This window comes from Cupressus sempervirens, chromosome 2 (assembly GCF_028749045.1).
Source record: "Cupressus sempervirens isolate cs-2001-9-10 chromosome 2, ASM2874904v1, whole genome shotgun sequence".
NCBI classification, from domain to species: Eukaryota; Viridiplantae; Streptophyta; class Pinopsida; order Cupressales; family Cupressaceae; genus Cupressus; species Cupressus sempervirens.
This window is the reverse complement of record NC_143119.1, coordinates 559123770-559139911: the sequence shown is the minus strand read 5'-3', so window position 1 is coordinate 559139911 and position 16142 is coordinate 559123770. Positions and strand designations below refer to the sequence as shown.

At 49.9% G+C, this 16142-nt stretch overlaps 1 non-coding gene and 2 pseudogenes across 1 annotated transcript; all 3 read right to left on the bottom strand.

Moving 5' to 3' along the window:
* LOC149573956 (25S ribosomal RNA) overlaps positions 1-314 on the bottom strand; it is a 3193-nt pseudogene extending 2879 nt beyond the window's left edge.
* A 224-nt stretch (positions 315-538) lies between these two features.
* Positions 539-692, bottom strand: LOC149573955 (5.8S ribosomal RNA). Its single transcript, XR_016361250.1, has one exon. It is a non-coding gene; the product is annotated as a 5.8S ribosomal RNA (ribosomal RNA).
* Positions 693-1339: 647 nt separating this feature from the next.
* Positions 1340-3050, bottom strand: LOC149573954 (18S ribosomal RNA; annotated as a pseudogene).
* Positions 3051-16142: the final 13092 nt, after the last annotated feature.

Below are 16142 nucleotides of genomic sequence, written 5' to 3'. Positions count from 1 at the left end.
CTTGGACGAAATTTACCACCCGATTAGGGTTGCATTCCCAAACAACCCGACTCATCGACAGCGCCTCGTGGTGCGACAGGGTCTGGGCCTGACGAGGCTCTCACCCTCTCTGGCGCCCCCTTCTAGGGGACTTGGGCCTGGTCCGTCGCTGAGGATGCTTCTACAGACTACAATTTGACAGGCGCGGCCGTCGATTTTCATGCTGGGCTCTTCCCGGTTCGCTCGCCGTTACTAAGGGAATCCTGGTAAGTTTCTTTTCCTCCGCTTATTGATATGCTTAAACTCAGCAGGTACTCACACCTGACTTGGGGATGCGGTAGAGATGCAGCAATGCCCGCACTACGGCGGGCCGTTGAGCCCAGAATAAAGTTCCTCGCGAGGAATCGTTCGATCGGCGCAAACCAACGCCAGCCTTTACGAGCCACCGCTCGTCGCGATGGATCAACGGACCTCATGCTCGTTTCAGCCGACTGCGTGCCACTTGCGGACACGGACGGCCATCTCCGCTCCTCGTCGGGGAGGGCAAAATTTTGCAGTGCGATGCCCAAGCAGACGTGCCCTTGGCCGAGGCCTCGGGCGCAACTTGCGTTTAAAGACTTGATGATTCACAAGATTCTGCAATTCACACTAAGTATCGCATTTTGCTACATTCTTCATCGTGGTGAGAGTCGAGATATCCGTTGCCGAGAGTCATGATTTTGTTTTGTTTTTGCCTTTCGGTGACCCAAGCGTGCAAGGCACTGGCTCACGCTTCGTTCTTTGGATGCATCCCGAACCCCGAGCACCCAATGGGTGCGACGAGGAACGCTGTGGTGTGTCCCCGCCCCATCCCCTCGTAAAGGTGGGAGGCGATGCATGGGAGAGCCGTGTCAGAGGATCATGCGAGTGCACCCATCCTAAACACAGAACGCTCCAAGCGACGAGTCAATACACCTGGGCAAGGCAACAGGGGGTTGCGGCAGTCCCGACTTGCCGCCGTCAAAATGATGGATCCCTGGCACAGCGCCGTGCACGCGATCGGACCATGAAATCTCAATGGGGGACGAGGCCCGAATCCCCTCTGAACTGCAACCGAGCAGAGACCTCTCACTCTGACGCGGACATCGTTTGAAGGCACCGATCCTAATCCAGATTGCATCTGAGTCTCTTCTTCGCCCCGCGGGGAATCCACGCTTTCGATCACGGGCATTTGATGTGACCCTCGACCTCGACGGCGCTGGACCCATAGCTTGGCCTTCTAGCACATTGCTGCAGGGCCGAGTGTCCGCATGTCACCGAGATTTTGGGGGCGGGGAGGAGGCCAGTTCCATCCCCTACACGATTCAGGGTCTCAAACCGACAATGATCCTACCGCAGGTTCACCTATGGTAACCTTGTTACGACTTCTCCTTCCTCTAAATGATAAGGTTCAGTGAACTTCTTGCGACGTCGCCGACAGGAACTGCCATCGTCGCCGCGATCCGAACACTTCACCGGATCATTCAATCGGTAGGAGCGACAGGCGGTGTGTACAAAGGGTAGGGACGTAGTCAACGTGAGCTGATGACTCGCGCTTACTAGGAATTCCTCGTTGAAGATCAATAATTGCAATGGTCTATCCCCATCACGATGCAATTTGGCAAGATTTCCCAAACCTTTCGGGCCAGGGAGAGAAACTCGTTGGTTGCATCAGTGTAGCGCGCGTGCGTCCCAGAACATCTAAGGGCATCACAAACCTGTTATTGCCTCAAACTTCCATGGCCTAGGAGGCCATAGTCCCTCTAAGAAGCTGGTCGCGAAGGGGAACCTCCGCGTAGCTCGTTAGCAGGCTGAGGTCTCGTTCGTTAATGGAATTAACCAGACAAATCGCTCCACCAACTAAGAACAGCCATGCACCACCACCCATAGAATCAAGAAAGAGCTCTCAATCTGTCAATCCTTACTATGTCTGGACCTGGTAAGTTTCCTCGTGTTGAGTCAAATTAAGTCGCATGCTCCACTCTTGGTGGTGCCCTTCCGTTAATTCCTTTAAGTTTCAGCCTTGCGACCATACTCCCCTCAGAACCCAAACACTCTGATTTCTTAGAAGGTGCTGGTGGAGTCCTTAGAGCAACATCCACCGATCCCTGGTCGGCATCGTTTATGGTTGAGACTAGGACGATATCTGATCGTCTTCGAGCCCCCAACTTTTGTTCTTGATTAATGAAAACATCCTTGGCAAATGCTTTCGCAGTGGTTCGTCTTCCATAAATCAAAGAATTTCACCTCTGACAATGAAATATGAATGCCCCCGACAGTCCCTATTAATCATTACTCCGGTCCCAAAGGCCAATGGAACAGGACCAGACTCCTATCGCGTTATTCCATGCTAATGTATTCAGAGCGTAGGCTTGCTTTGAGCACTCTAATTTTTTCAAATTAACGGCGCCGGAACCATGACCCAGCCAATTAAGGCCAGGAACATGCCGTCGGCAGAAGGGACGTGAGGGCCAGTGCACACCCAGAAGGCGGACCGACCGTGATGACCCAAGGTCCAACTACGAGCTTTTTAACTCCAACAACTTAAATATACGCTATTGGAGCTGGAATTACCGCGGCTGCTGGCACCAAACTTGCCCTCCAATGGATCCTTGTTAAGGGATTTAGATTGTACTCATTCCAATTACCAGACTCGATGAGCCCAGTATTGTTATTTATTGTCACTACCTCCCCGTGTCAGGATTGGGTAATTTGTGCGCCTGCTACCTTCCTTGGATAGGGCAGAAATTTGAATGAAGCGTCGCCAGCACAAAGGTCGTGTGATCCGTCGAGTTATCATGAATCACCGGAATAGCGGGCGAGCCCGCGCCGGCCTTTTATCTAATAAATGCATCCCTTCCGAGAGTCAGGATTTGGTGCATGTATTAGCTCTAGAATTACTACGGTTATCCGAGTAGCAAAGTACCATCAAAGAAACTATAACTGATTTAATGAGCCATCCGCAGTTTCATAGTCTGAAATAGTTCATACTTAGACATGCATGGCTTAATCTTTGAGACAAGCATATGACTATTGGCAGGATCGACCAGGTAGCTTCTAACAACGAGGGGACCCCCAAGACCTGCTACAGCCAAGGGATGCCCGCCACGATGGGAAACTAAAATTTGCATTCGCTCCGTCATGCATCCAAACATAATCCACTGACCAAGCAACAAGAATGACGTTCACAGCACATGCAGGACTCGCAATGCTCAAAGATTTCGCACAAGAGGAAAGTGTCCCATCGTCGACCAGAGAGGGCTGAACAGGGAGCCTCGGTTCATAGGCACCTGGGAAGAACATCCCGTACAGAACCCTTTACCCCCGAACTCGCTATCGCCACTACTCGAAAAGAAGCCTCGAGTCTGTACGAGATGCACCGCGCACGTAGCCACCTCAATTGTAAGGCCACTCAGAGACATCCATTTCCCAGGCATATGCCTCCTACACGCCTGTTGAGGTGCACCCGCACAGACAAAATCCTTCTCGATTGCAACAAATGTTTTCCCATGACGAAGAGCTGGTTGCCAAAGTGCCAACGGAGACCATCGTGCTGAAGGGTGAAGGGCCGTGTGAGTCAAAAACATGGCTGGTTATGCGATTGGCGGGGGCATCACTGTGCACGCGACCACCTCAATTATAAGGCCACTCGAGGGCATCGTGTATAACAACACCCCCTCCGCACATTTATAGGTGATGAGAGCCCGCCCGCATACATGGACATGTCAAATATCTCTAGCAGATATCTCCTTTCCCAGCACAGCCTCGCTAACCATTCCCCGTGACACGTGATCTGCCAGCACAGGTATAGAAAAGTTCCTATGGCTGAACACTCACACTAGTATTGTTGAACAAGCTTCAATCTCATGCACATGCACATACCGAAGAACCGGCACCGCGAGGGAACCACCTGCGAGCACCCACATCTCGGCAAAAAGCATTTGTGCGATTTCTTCCCCTAGACAGACACGTTGGGCCTGCACTTGTCAGAGCATTGCAAAGATGAGCGCTCTGGTTCGCAGGAGCCTGAGAAGAACATCTCGTATGAAACCCGTTCCCCCAAAATGTTCGAATCACAAATGCTCATAGCAGGGTCATAATGCAAAGATGTACACCGTGCACGCGACCGAGTAAGGACACTCAGAGACATCCATTTCCCAGGCATATGCCCCCTACATGCTTTTTGGTGCACCCCGTACAAATGGCCATACTTTGACAAGCCATCCAAGAATTTCGCATCTGAAGGGAGAGATGAAATGCCTTGGGCTTTTTGTCCACACAATGCAAACACCGAACGCTCTCTTTAGGGGGGAGCTGAAGAAGAGTATCTCCCGCAGAACCCACGAGCCGCAGCCATTCAGATCGCACAGGGCAGGATAGGGCATGGAGAGTTTCCGCATCCAAACAAAAATTATCGGTAATACTCTACGCTTCTACTGGCCCAGACCACAAAGGCTGTCATGACAGTGCCATGCACTTCTATGGGATGAGACAGTGAAGAGGCGAGCACGCACCGAGAACACACTAGCGAATAAATTATGTGGCAACCAAACCTTTCACCGGCCCCCCTCTCAATCCCAAGGCTCTACCGATCGGCAAAAAACTTAGGGTGGATAGTGGACCCTTGATGAAATTAGGGACGTCGAGCAATGCACCCGTGCAACCATCTCTTTCCTTCTTGCCGTTCGGGCAGGATAAAAATGCAATGATAGAACGTGCCAATGAGACGGAGCCCTTGGCTAAAAGATACAACTCCATACACACTCAGCAACAAGCGCATCTTAGAATCGAACACCAAATGTGCAGTGTGTTGCAAGCTGTGCAGACACCTACATATAGGGTATATCCATCAAAACAAAGCGACAAGTACTTCCCACCAGCTCCGCCATTGCGATTACCGAATGGGATAATACTCACCGCCACAGATTAATGACCATCATTACCGTCTCGGAATAGATACAAGCACATCAAGCTTCATCCGATCAGCTTGATGAATTTCACCTTGAAGGGGCCCAATCCAAAAGTTCTGGAGGTCATCTCCTGGAACTCTCAAGAGCAAGGCCCATCTTACATGCAAAATTTGCTACTGGACAAACATAGGTTGCAATTAAAGAGAAATTGCAAGGTAGTCACAATGGCCCGAGGCCAATGTTCTGACTAAGTCAATTTTCTCTTGCAATCACCATGCCGCCGTTCACAGAGAGATCTCCCCATTCACTTGTGACACGACGCACAATCCAAGGGCTAGACGCAAGCTCGCCCTTGAAAGGCCACTTTCCAAGGCATCCCCCGATGACACATTGGAATGACAACCGCTGACAAACCATTTCCCAATGTTGTGCCGATCGAGTTGGCACAGAGCCGCTAGACGAGGGCTCCCGTTTTAGATCGAGTTTTAAAATCACCAAGAAGATGCGGTGAGGGCTGGCTACCGCTGCCAAACCTTTTTCCAAAATTGCGCCAGTTGAGTGCCTAGAAAACATGCTTGACGCGATAGGCACGCAAAACTTTTTGCTAGAGCGCCAAGCACCCACCTCATGGCTAGAGACAAGGGCTCGCCATTAGATCAACTTCGAAATCGCTGAACAGACGCGCTGTAGAATGGCAACCGCTGCCAAGTCTCTTTCGTAGTTGCGTCGGTCGACTGATTGAAGAAGGTGATCTAAGAGAGGGTCCAAGCATAGGCATTCGTCGGGGGATTTGCGCTGATGGCATAAATTTATGCAATACTCGAGCAACACTGGACGGAGGTGCTAGACGAGGGCTCCCATTTTAGATCGAGTTTTAAAATCACCGAGTAGACGCGGTGAGGGCTGGCAATCGCTGCCAAACCTTTTTTTGAAATTGCGCCATCTGAGTGACAAGAAAACATGATCTAAAGGAGAGTCCAGGAATAGCACCCTCGAGGGTGGGCTTCATTCCCCTCTAATTGATTCAACATCGGCGTCCACCGTTTCAAAATCTGACATATCCATCCGCCCTGACAGCAGCATTGAATCAATGAGGGGGGCACGGGAGAGGCTCGCAGCAACCACCTCTCCCGTTGTAGACGTGATAGGCATGCAAAAAATTTTGCTAAAGCACCAAGCACCCACCTCATGGCTAGAGACAAGGGCTCGCCATTAGATCAACTTCGAAATCGCTAAACAGATGCGCTGTAGAATGGCAACCGCTGCCAAGTCTCTTTCGTAGTTGCGTCGGTCGAGTGATCGAACAAGGTAATCTAAGAGAGGGTCCAAGCGTAGGCATTCATTGGGGGATTCGCGCCGATGGCATAAATTTAGGCAATACCCGAGCAACACCGGACGGAGGTGCTAGACGAGGGCTCCCATTTTAGATCGAGTTTTAAAATCACCAAGTAGACGCGGTGAGGGCTGGCAACCACTGCCAAACCTTTTTCCAAAATTGCGCCAGCTGAGTGACAAGAAAAAATGATCTAAAGGAGAGTCCAAGAATAGCACCCTTGAGGGTGGGCTTCATGCCCCTCTAATTGATTCAACGTCGGCGTCCACCGTTTCAAAATCCGACATATCCATCCGCCCTGACAGCGGGGTTGAATCAATGAGCTGGGCACGGGAGAGGCTCACGGCAACCACCTCCCCCATTGTAGCCATGATAGGCATGCAAAAAATATTTCTAAAGCGCCAAGTACCCACCTTATGGCTATCGACAAGGGCTCGCCATTAGATCAACTTCGAAATCGCAGAACGGACGCGGTGTAGAATGGCAACCACTGCCAAGTCTCTTCCGTAGTTGCGTCAATCGAGTGATCGAAGAAGGTGATCTAAGAGAGAGTCCAAGCATGTAGGCATTCGTTGGGGGATTTGCGCCGATGGAAACAATTTGTGCAATACCCGAGCAACACCAGACGGAGGTGCAAGACGAGGGCTCCCATTTTAGATCGAGTTTTAAAATCACCGAGTAGACGCGGTGAGGGCTGGCAACCGCTGCCAAAACTTTTTCCAAAATTGCGCCACCTGAGTGACAAGAAAACATGATCTAAAGGAGAGTCCAGGAATAGCACCCTTGAGGGTGGGCTTCATGCCCCTCTAATTGATTCAACATCGGCGTCCACCTTTTTTCAAAATCTGACATATCCATCCGCCCTGACAGCGGCGTTGAATCAATGAGGGGGGCATGGGAGAGGCTCGCGGCAACCACCTCTCCCATTGTAGCCATGATAGGCACGCAAAAAAATTTTCTAGAGCGCCAAGCACCCACCTCATGGCTAGAGACAAGGGCTCGCCATTAGATCAACTTCGAAATCGCTGAACAGACGCGCTGTAGAATGGCAACCGCTACCAAGTCTCTTCCGTAGTTGCGTCGGTCGAGTGCTCGAAGAAGGTGATCTAAGAGAGGGTCCAAGCATAGGCATTTGTTGGGGGATTAACGCCGATGGCATAATTTTATGCAATACCCGAGCAACACCAGATGGAGGTGCTAGACGAGGGCTCCCGTTTTAGATCGAGTTTTAAAATCACCAAGTAGACGCGGTAAGGGATGGCAATCGCTACCAAACCTTTTTCCGAAATTGTGCCAGCTGAGTGAAGGGAAAACATGATCTAAAGGAGAGTCGAGGAATAGCACATCCGGGGTGGGCTTCATGCCCCTCTAATTGATTCAACGTCGGCGTCCACTGTTTCAAAATCTAACATATCCATCCGCCTTGACACCGGCATTGAATCAATGAGGGGGGCATGGGAGAGGCTCGTGGCAACCACCTCTCCTATATAAGCTATTAGTGCGAGGCTCGCTCTGCATTAGAAATTAGTGAACACAACAACATCCGCCTTAAAAATCCAAATCCTTTAATATTCCTACCAAACAGCCATTCACGACCCAATTTTTTATGAGGTCGGCAGAGGAGCAAAAGATTGTCATCAGTTAGGAGATGTGAGTTCATGGAGCCGAGGGACTGAAATGGTCATCGAGCTCATTCGATCAACTGGATGAATTTCACCTTGAAGGGGCCCAATCTAAAAGTTCCAAAGGTCATCTCCTGGAACTCTCGAGAACAAGGCCCATCTTACATGCAAACTCTGCTACTGCGCAAACATAGGTTGCAATTAAAGAGAAATTGCGAGGCCGTCACAATGGCATGAGGCCAATGGTTCCGACTAAGTCAATTTTCTCTTGCAATCACCATGCCACCATTCATAGAGAGATCTCCCCATTCACTTGTGACGCGACGCACAATCCAAGGTCTAGACGCGAGACCGCCCTTGAAAGAAAGACCACTTTCCAAGACATCCCCTGATGACACATTGGAACGTCAACCACTGTCGAACCACTCCCAATGTTGTGCCGATCGAGTTGGCACAGAGGCGACCTTAGGGAGCTCCCGCATAGCAATCAGGATGTGCTTTCGTGCCCATCTCTCACAAAAACCAATGTTAGCTGTGGACAAATTTGGAATCCAAGGGCTCGCATCCATCAATATCGTCGGCACTGGGTCTATATATTCAAAGGCCACGGAGAGGTTCCGATAAGAGAAGCTCCCCTGCTCGCTCGCACAAACATATCCCAAATTCTAGACACAAGCTCCCACCCTTAGCATCACTCTCCAGATCACTGCAATGACACATTGGAATGACAACTGTTGCCGAACAACTCCCAAAATTGTGGCAATGGAGTGAGAAAGAAGAGAAACTTTGGGGAGCCGCGCATAGCAAACAGGCTGTGCTTCTGCTTCATTCTGCTCTTATATAGATCCGAAATCGTTGATTTCATTTGGAATCCGAGGCTGCATTCGTCCTTGCTCAAACAAGCAATGGCTCTTCTAATCGAATGGCCATGGGGAGCTTCTGATAACAAAGGCTCCCTTGTCACTCATGATGCGCAAGCCAACTGCTAGACGATGGGTCGCCCTTCAGATCGCTGCCCAGGCAACCACCACAACGGCACCATTGGAACGACAATCGCTGCCGAACCATTCTGAAAATTTTGTGCCGAAGAAGTTGTTGCGTAGAGAACGAATCTGGGGAGAGAGCCCTCGCATAGCAAAATCGGGATGGCTTCACGGCCCTCCCAATAGAAACGATGCTGGTGCCAATATTCCAAAAATCCGAATAACGTGTCTTTCACGAACACCAGCACTAATTTCTATTGGGGAGGGTCGCCGAGAACTTTTGTTATCAAAGCTCCCATTGTAAGCCGCGATAGGCACACAAAAAATTGCTAGAGCCCCAAGCACCCACCTCATGGCTAGACAAGGGCTCACCATTAGTAGATCAACTTCGAAATCACTGAACAGATGCGCTGTGGAATGGCAACCGCTGCCAAGCCTCTTCCGTAATTGCGTCGGTCGAGTGATCGAAGAAGGTGATCTAAGAGAGAGTCCAAGGCTAGGGATTCGTTGGGTGATTCGCGTCGATAGAAAAAAATTATGCAATACCCGAGCAACACCAGATGGAGGTGCTAGACGAGGGCTCCCGTTTTAGATCGAGTTTTAAAATCACCAAGTAGACGCGGTGAGGGCTGGCAACCACTGCCAAACCTTTTTCCAAAATTGTGCCAGCTGAGTGACAAGAAAACATGATCTAAAGGAGAGTCAGGGAATAGCACCCTCGAGGGTGGGCTTCATGCCCCTCTAATTGATTCAACGTCGGCGTCCACCGTTTCAAAATCCGACATATCCATCCACCCTGACAGTGGCGTTGAATCAATGAGGGGGGCACGGGAGAGGCTTGCGGCAACCACCTCTCCCATTGTAGCCGCGATAGGCACACAAAAAATTTTGCTAGAGCGCCAAGCACCCACCTCATGGCTAGAGACAAGGGCTCGATATTAGATCAACTTAGAAATTGCTGAACAGATGTGCTGTAGAATGGCAACTGCTGCCAAGTCTCTTCCGTAGTTGCGTCGATCGAGTGATCGAAGAAGGTGATCTAAGAGAGGGTCCAAGCGTAGGCATTCATTGGGAGATTCGCACTGATGGCATAAATTTCTGCAATACTCGAGCAACACCGGACGGAGGTGCTAGACGAGGGCTCCCATTTTAGATCGAGTTTTAAAATCACCAAGTAGACACAGTGAGGGCTGGCAAGCGCTGCCAAACCTTTTTCCAAAATTGCGCCAGCTGAGTGACAAGAAAACATGATCTGAAGGAGAGTCCAGGAATAGCACTCTCGAGGGTGGGCTTCATGCCCCTCTAATTGATTCAACGTCGGTGTCCACCGTTTCAAAATCCAACATATCCATCTGCCCTAACAGTGGCGTTGAATCAATGAGGGGGGCACGGGAGAGGCTCGCAGCAACCACCTCTCCCCTTGTAGCCATGATAGGCACGCAAAAAATTTTGCTAGAGCGCCAAGCACCCACCTCATGGCTAGATACAAGGGCTCACCATTAGATCAACTTCAAAATCGCTGAACAGACGCGCTGTAGAATGGCAACCGCTGCCAAGTCTCTTCCGTAGTTGCGTCGGTCGAGTGATCAAAGAAGGTGATCTAAGAGAGGGTCCAAGCATGTAGGCATTCGTTGGGGGATTCACGCCGATGGCATAAATTTATGCAATACCCAAGCAACACCGGACGGAGGTGCTAGATGAGGGCTCCTATTTTAGATCGAGTTTTAAAATCACCAAGTAGACGCGGTGAGGGCTGGCAACCACTGCCAAACCTTTTTCTGAAATTGCGCCAACTGAGTGACAAGAAAACATGATCTAAAGGAGAGTCCAGGAATAGCACCCTCGAGGGTGGGCTTCATGCCCCTCTAATTGATTCAACGTCGGCGTCCACCATTTAAAAATTTGACATATCCATCCGCCCTGACAGCGGTGTTGAATCAATGAGGGGAGTACGGGAGAGGCTCGCGGCAACCACCTCTCCCGTTGTAGCCGCGATAGGCACGCAAAATTTTTTTCTAGAGCGCCAAGCACCCACCTCATGGCTAGAGACAAGGGCCCGCCATTAGATCAACTTTGAAATCGCTGAATAGATGCGCTGTAGAATGGCAACCGCTGCCAAGTCTCTTCCGTAGTTGTGTTGGTCTAGTGATCGAAGAAGGTGATCTAAGAGGGGGTCCAAGCATAGGCATTCATTGGGGGATTCACACCGATGGCATAAATTTATGCAATACCCGAGAAACACCGGACGGAGGTGCTAGACGAGGGCTCTCGTTTTAGATCGAGTTTTAAAATCACCAAGTAGATGCGGTGAGGGCTGGCAACCGCTGCCAAACCTTTTTCCAAAATTGCGCCAGCTGAGTGACAAGAAAACGTGATCTAGAGGAGAGTCCAGGAATAGCACCCTCGAGCGTGGGCTTCATGCCCCTCTAATTGATTCAACGTCGGCGTCCACCATTTCAAAATCCGACATATCCATCTGCCCTAATAGCGGCGTTGAATCAATGAGGGGGGCATGGGAGACGCTCGCGGCAACCACCTCTCCCATTGTAGCCGCGATAGGCACACAAAAAATTTTGCTAGAGTACCAAGCACCCACCTCATGGCTAGAGACAAGGGCTTTCCATTAGATCAACTTCGAAATCGCTGAACAGACGCGCTGTAGAATGGCAACTGCTGCCAAGTCTCTTCCGTAGTTGCGTTGGTCGAGTGATCAAAGAAGGTGATCTAAGAGAGGGTCCAAGCGTAGACATTCGTTGGGGGATTCGCGCCGTTGGCATAATTTTATGCAATACCCGAGCAACACCGATTAGAGGTGCTAGGCGAGGGCTCCCGTTTTAGATCGAGTTTTAAAATCACCAAGTAGACGCGGTGAGGGATGGCAACCGCTGCCAAACCTTTTTCCGAAATTGCGCCAGCTGAGTGAGAAGAAAACATGATCTAAAGGAGAGTCAAGGAATAGCACATCCAGGGTGGGCTTCATGCCCCTCTAATTGATTCAATGTCGACGTCCACCGTTTCAAAATCTGACATATCCATCCGCCTTGACACCGACGTTGAATCAATGAGAGGGGCACAGGAGAGGCTCGCGGCAACCACCTCTCCTATATAAGCTATTAGTGCGAGGCTCGCTCTGCATTAGAAATTAGCGAACACACCGACATTCGCCTTAAAAATCCAAATCCTTTAAAATTCCTACCAAACAGCCATTCACGACCCAATTCTTTATGAGGTCGGCAGAGGAGCAAAAGATTGTCATCGGTTATGAGATGTGAGTTCATCGAGCCGAGGGACTGAAATGGTCATCGAGCTCATCCGATCAACTGGATGAATTTCACCTTGAAGGGGCCCAATCCAAAAGTTCCGGAGGTCATCTCCTGGAACTCTCGAGAACAAGGCCCATCTTACATGCAAACTCTGCTACTGCGCAAACATAGGTTGCAATTAAAGAGAAATTGCGAGGCCCTCACAATGGCCCGAGGCCAATGGCTCCGACTAAGTCAATTTTCTCTTGCAATCACCATGCCGCCGTTCACAGAGAGATCTCCCCATTCACTTGTGACGCGACGCACAATCCGAGTGCTAGACACGAGCTTGCCCTTGAAAGAAAGACCACTTTCCAAGACATCCCCCATTCACTTGTGACGCGGCGCACAACCCAAGTGCTAGATGCGAGCTCGCCCTTGAAAGAAAGACCACTTTCCAAGACATCCCCCGATGACACATTGGAATGACAACCGCTGTCGAACCATTCCCAATGTTGTGCCGATCGAGTTGGCACAGAGGCGACCTTAGGGAGCTCCCGCGTAGCAATCGGGATGTGCTTTCATACCCATCTCTCACAAAAACCAATCTTAGCTGTGAACAAATTTCACCGCAATGACACCATTGGAACGACGACTGCTGTCGAACAACTCCTACATTTGTGCCCCGATGGAGTGAGAAAGAATAGGAACTTTGTTGAGCCGCGCATCGCAAACGGGCTGCTGCTTCATTCCGCTCTTATATATAGATCCAATGTTGTTGATTTCATTTGGAATCCGAGGCTGCATTCGTCCTTGCTCACACAAGCAATGGCTCTTCTCATTGAATGGCCATGGGGAGCTTCTGATCACAAAGGCTCCCTTGTCACTCGTGACGCGCAGCCCAACTGCTTTCTGAAATTGCATCAGCCGAGTGACAAGAAAACATGATCTAATGGAGAGTTGAGGAATAGCACCTCGAGGGTGGGCTTCATGCCCCTCCAATTGATTCAATGTCGACATCCACCATTTCAAAATCTGACACTTCCATCCGCCTTGACACCACCGTTGAATCAATGAGATGGGCACGGGAGAGGTTCGCAGCAACAACCTCTCTTATATAAGCTATTAGTGTGAGGCTCGCTCTGCATTAGAAATTAGCGAACACACCGACATCTGCCATAAAAATCCAAATCGTTGAAAATTCTGACCAAACAGCCATCCACGACCCAATTTATTATGAGGTCGTCTAAGGAGCAAAAGATTGTCATTGGTTAGGAGATGTGAATTCATGGAGCCAAGGGACTGAAATGGTCATCGAGCTCATCCGATCAACTGGATGAATTTCACCTTGAAGGGGCCCAATCCAAAAGTTCCGGAGGTCATCTCTTGGAACTCTCAAGAACAAGGACCGTCTTACTTGCAAACTCTGCTACTGCGCAAACATAGGTTGCAATTAAAGAGAAATTGCCAGGCCATCACAGTGGCCCAAGGCCAATGCTCCGACTAAGTCAATTTTCTCTTGCAATCACCATGCCACTGTTCACAGAGAGATCTCCCCATTCACTTGCGACGCGACGCACAATCCAAGTGATAGATGCGAGCTCGCCCTTGAAAGGCCAGGCCACTTTCCGAGACATCCCCCGATGACACATTGGAATGACAACCGCTGTCGAACCATTCCCAATGTTGTGCCGATCGAGTTGGCATAGAGGCAACCTTAGGGAGCTCCTGCGTAGCAATCGGGATGTGCTTTCGTACCCATCTCTCACAAAAACCAATCTTAGCTGTGAACAAATTTAGAATCCAAGGCTCGTATCCATCAATATCGTCAGCACTGGGTCTATATATTCAAAGGCCATGGAGAGGTTCCCATAAGAGAAGCTCCCCTGCTCGCTTGCACAAACATCCCAAATGCTAGACACAAGCTCCCGCCCTTAGCATCGCTCTCCAGATTGCCACAATGACACATTGTAACGACAACCGCTGTCGAACAACTCTCGAATTTGTGCCGATGGAGTGAGAAAGACGAGCAACTTTGGGGAGCCGCGCATGGCAAACGGGCTGCTGCTTCATTCCGCTCTTATATATAGATCCGATGTCATTGATTTCCTTTGGAATCCGAGGCTGCATTCGTCCTTGCTCACACAAGCAATGGCTCTTCTCATCGAATGGTCACGGGGAGCTTCCGATTACAAAGGCTCCCTTGCCACCCTTGATGTGCAGCCCAACTGCTAGATGACGGCTCGCCCTTCAAATCGCTGCCCAGGCAACCACCACAATGGCACCATTGGAACGACAACCGCTGCCGAACCATTCCGAATTTTTTTTGCCAAAGAAGTTGTTGCAAAGAGAACGACTCTGGGGAGAGAGCCCTCGCATAGCAAAATCGGGATGGCTTCATGGCAGCTGGATGGGATTTGAATTCATGGAGCCAAGGGAGTGAAATGGTCATCGAGCTCATCTGATCAACTGGATGAATTTCACCTTGAAGGGGCCCAATCCAAAAGTTCCGGAGGTCATCTCTTGGAACTGTCAAGAACAAAGGCCAATCTTACATGCAAACTCTGCTACTGCGCAAACATAGGTTGCAATTATAAAGAAATTGCAAGGCCATCATAATGGCCTGAGGCCAATGCTCCAACTACTAAGTCAATTTTATCTTGCAATCACCATGCCGCCGTTCATAGAGAGATCTCCCCATTCACTTGTGACGACGCACAATCCAAGTGCTAAGCGATCTTGCCCTTGAAAGGCAGCGTTCCAAGACATCCCGATGACACATTGGAATGACAACCGCTGTCGAACCATTCCCAATGTTGTGCCGATCGAGTTGGCACAGAGGCGATCTTAGGGAGGTCCCGCGAATCGATCGGGAAGTGCTTTCATACCCATCTCTCACAAAAACCAATGTTAGCTGAACAATTTTAGAATCCAAGGCTCGTATCCATCAATATCATCGGCACTGGGTCTATATTCAAAGGCCACAGAGAGGTTCTGATAAGAGAAGCTCCCCTGCTCGCTTGCACAAACATCCCCAAATGCTAGACGCAAGCTCCCGCCCTTAGCATCGCTCTCCAGATCACCGCAATGACACATTGGAACGACAACCGCTGTCGAACAACTCCCAAATTTGTGCCTATGGAGTGAGAAAGAAGAGCCAGATCGGGTCGGCCAGCATGGCTCGGCCACGATTTTTCGCCGAGAGCTTTCGATATTAAAACTCCCATGTAGCAGCGATAAGTACACCATGACAAAATTGCTAGAGCGCCGAGCACCCATAGCAAATTGCCATTATACCAAGCAACGCTGGAGTTCTAGACAAGGGCTCACGTTTAGATCAAGTTTTAAAACCACCAAAAACACACGCCATGGATCGGCAACCGCTGCCTCACCTTTTCCAAAATTGAGTCATCGGAAAACATGATCTAAAGGAGAGCCGAGGAAAAGCACTGAGATCGCTTCATGCCCCTTTCATTCATTCAACATCAGCATACACTGTTTGAAAACCCAACAATCCGATCCACCTAGACACCAATGTTGAATCAATGAAAGGGGCATGGGAGAGGCTCGCAGCAACAACCTCTCCTATATAAGCTATTAGTGCGAGGCTCGCTCTACATTAGAAATCTGCGATAGCGCGGACAACTCCCTTGAAAATCCAATTCAATGAAAAATGTGACCAAACAGCCATCCACGACACCATTTTTGCAGCTTGCCCAGATCGGCTCGGCCAGAATGGCTCGCCCTAATCGGCTCAGCCAGCATGGCTCGCCTAGATCGGCTCGGCCAGCATGGTGACTTGCTGACTTGGTGAGAGTACTTCGAACTGTCAAGAACAAAGGGCAATCTAACATGCAAACTCTGCTACTGTGCAAACATAGGTTGCAATTATAGAGAAATTGCAAGGCCGTCACAATGGCTCTAGGCCAATGTTCCGACTACTAAGTCAATTTTCTCTTGCAATCGCCATGCCGCCGTTCACAGAGAGATCTCCCCAATCACTTGTGACGATGCACAATCCAAGTGCTAGACGCGAGCTCGCCCTTGAAAGGCCA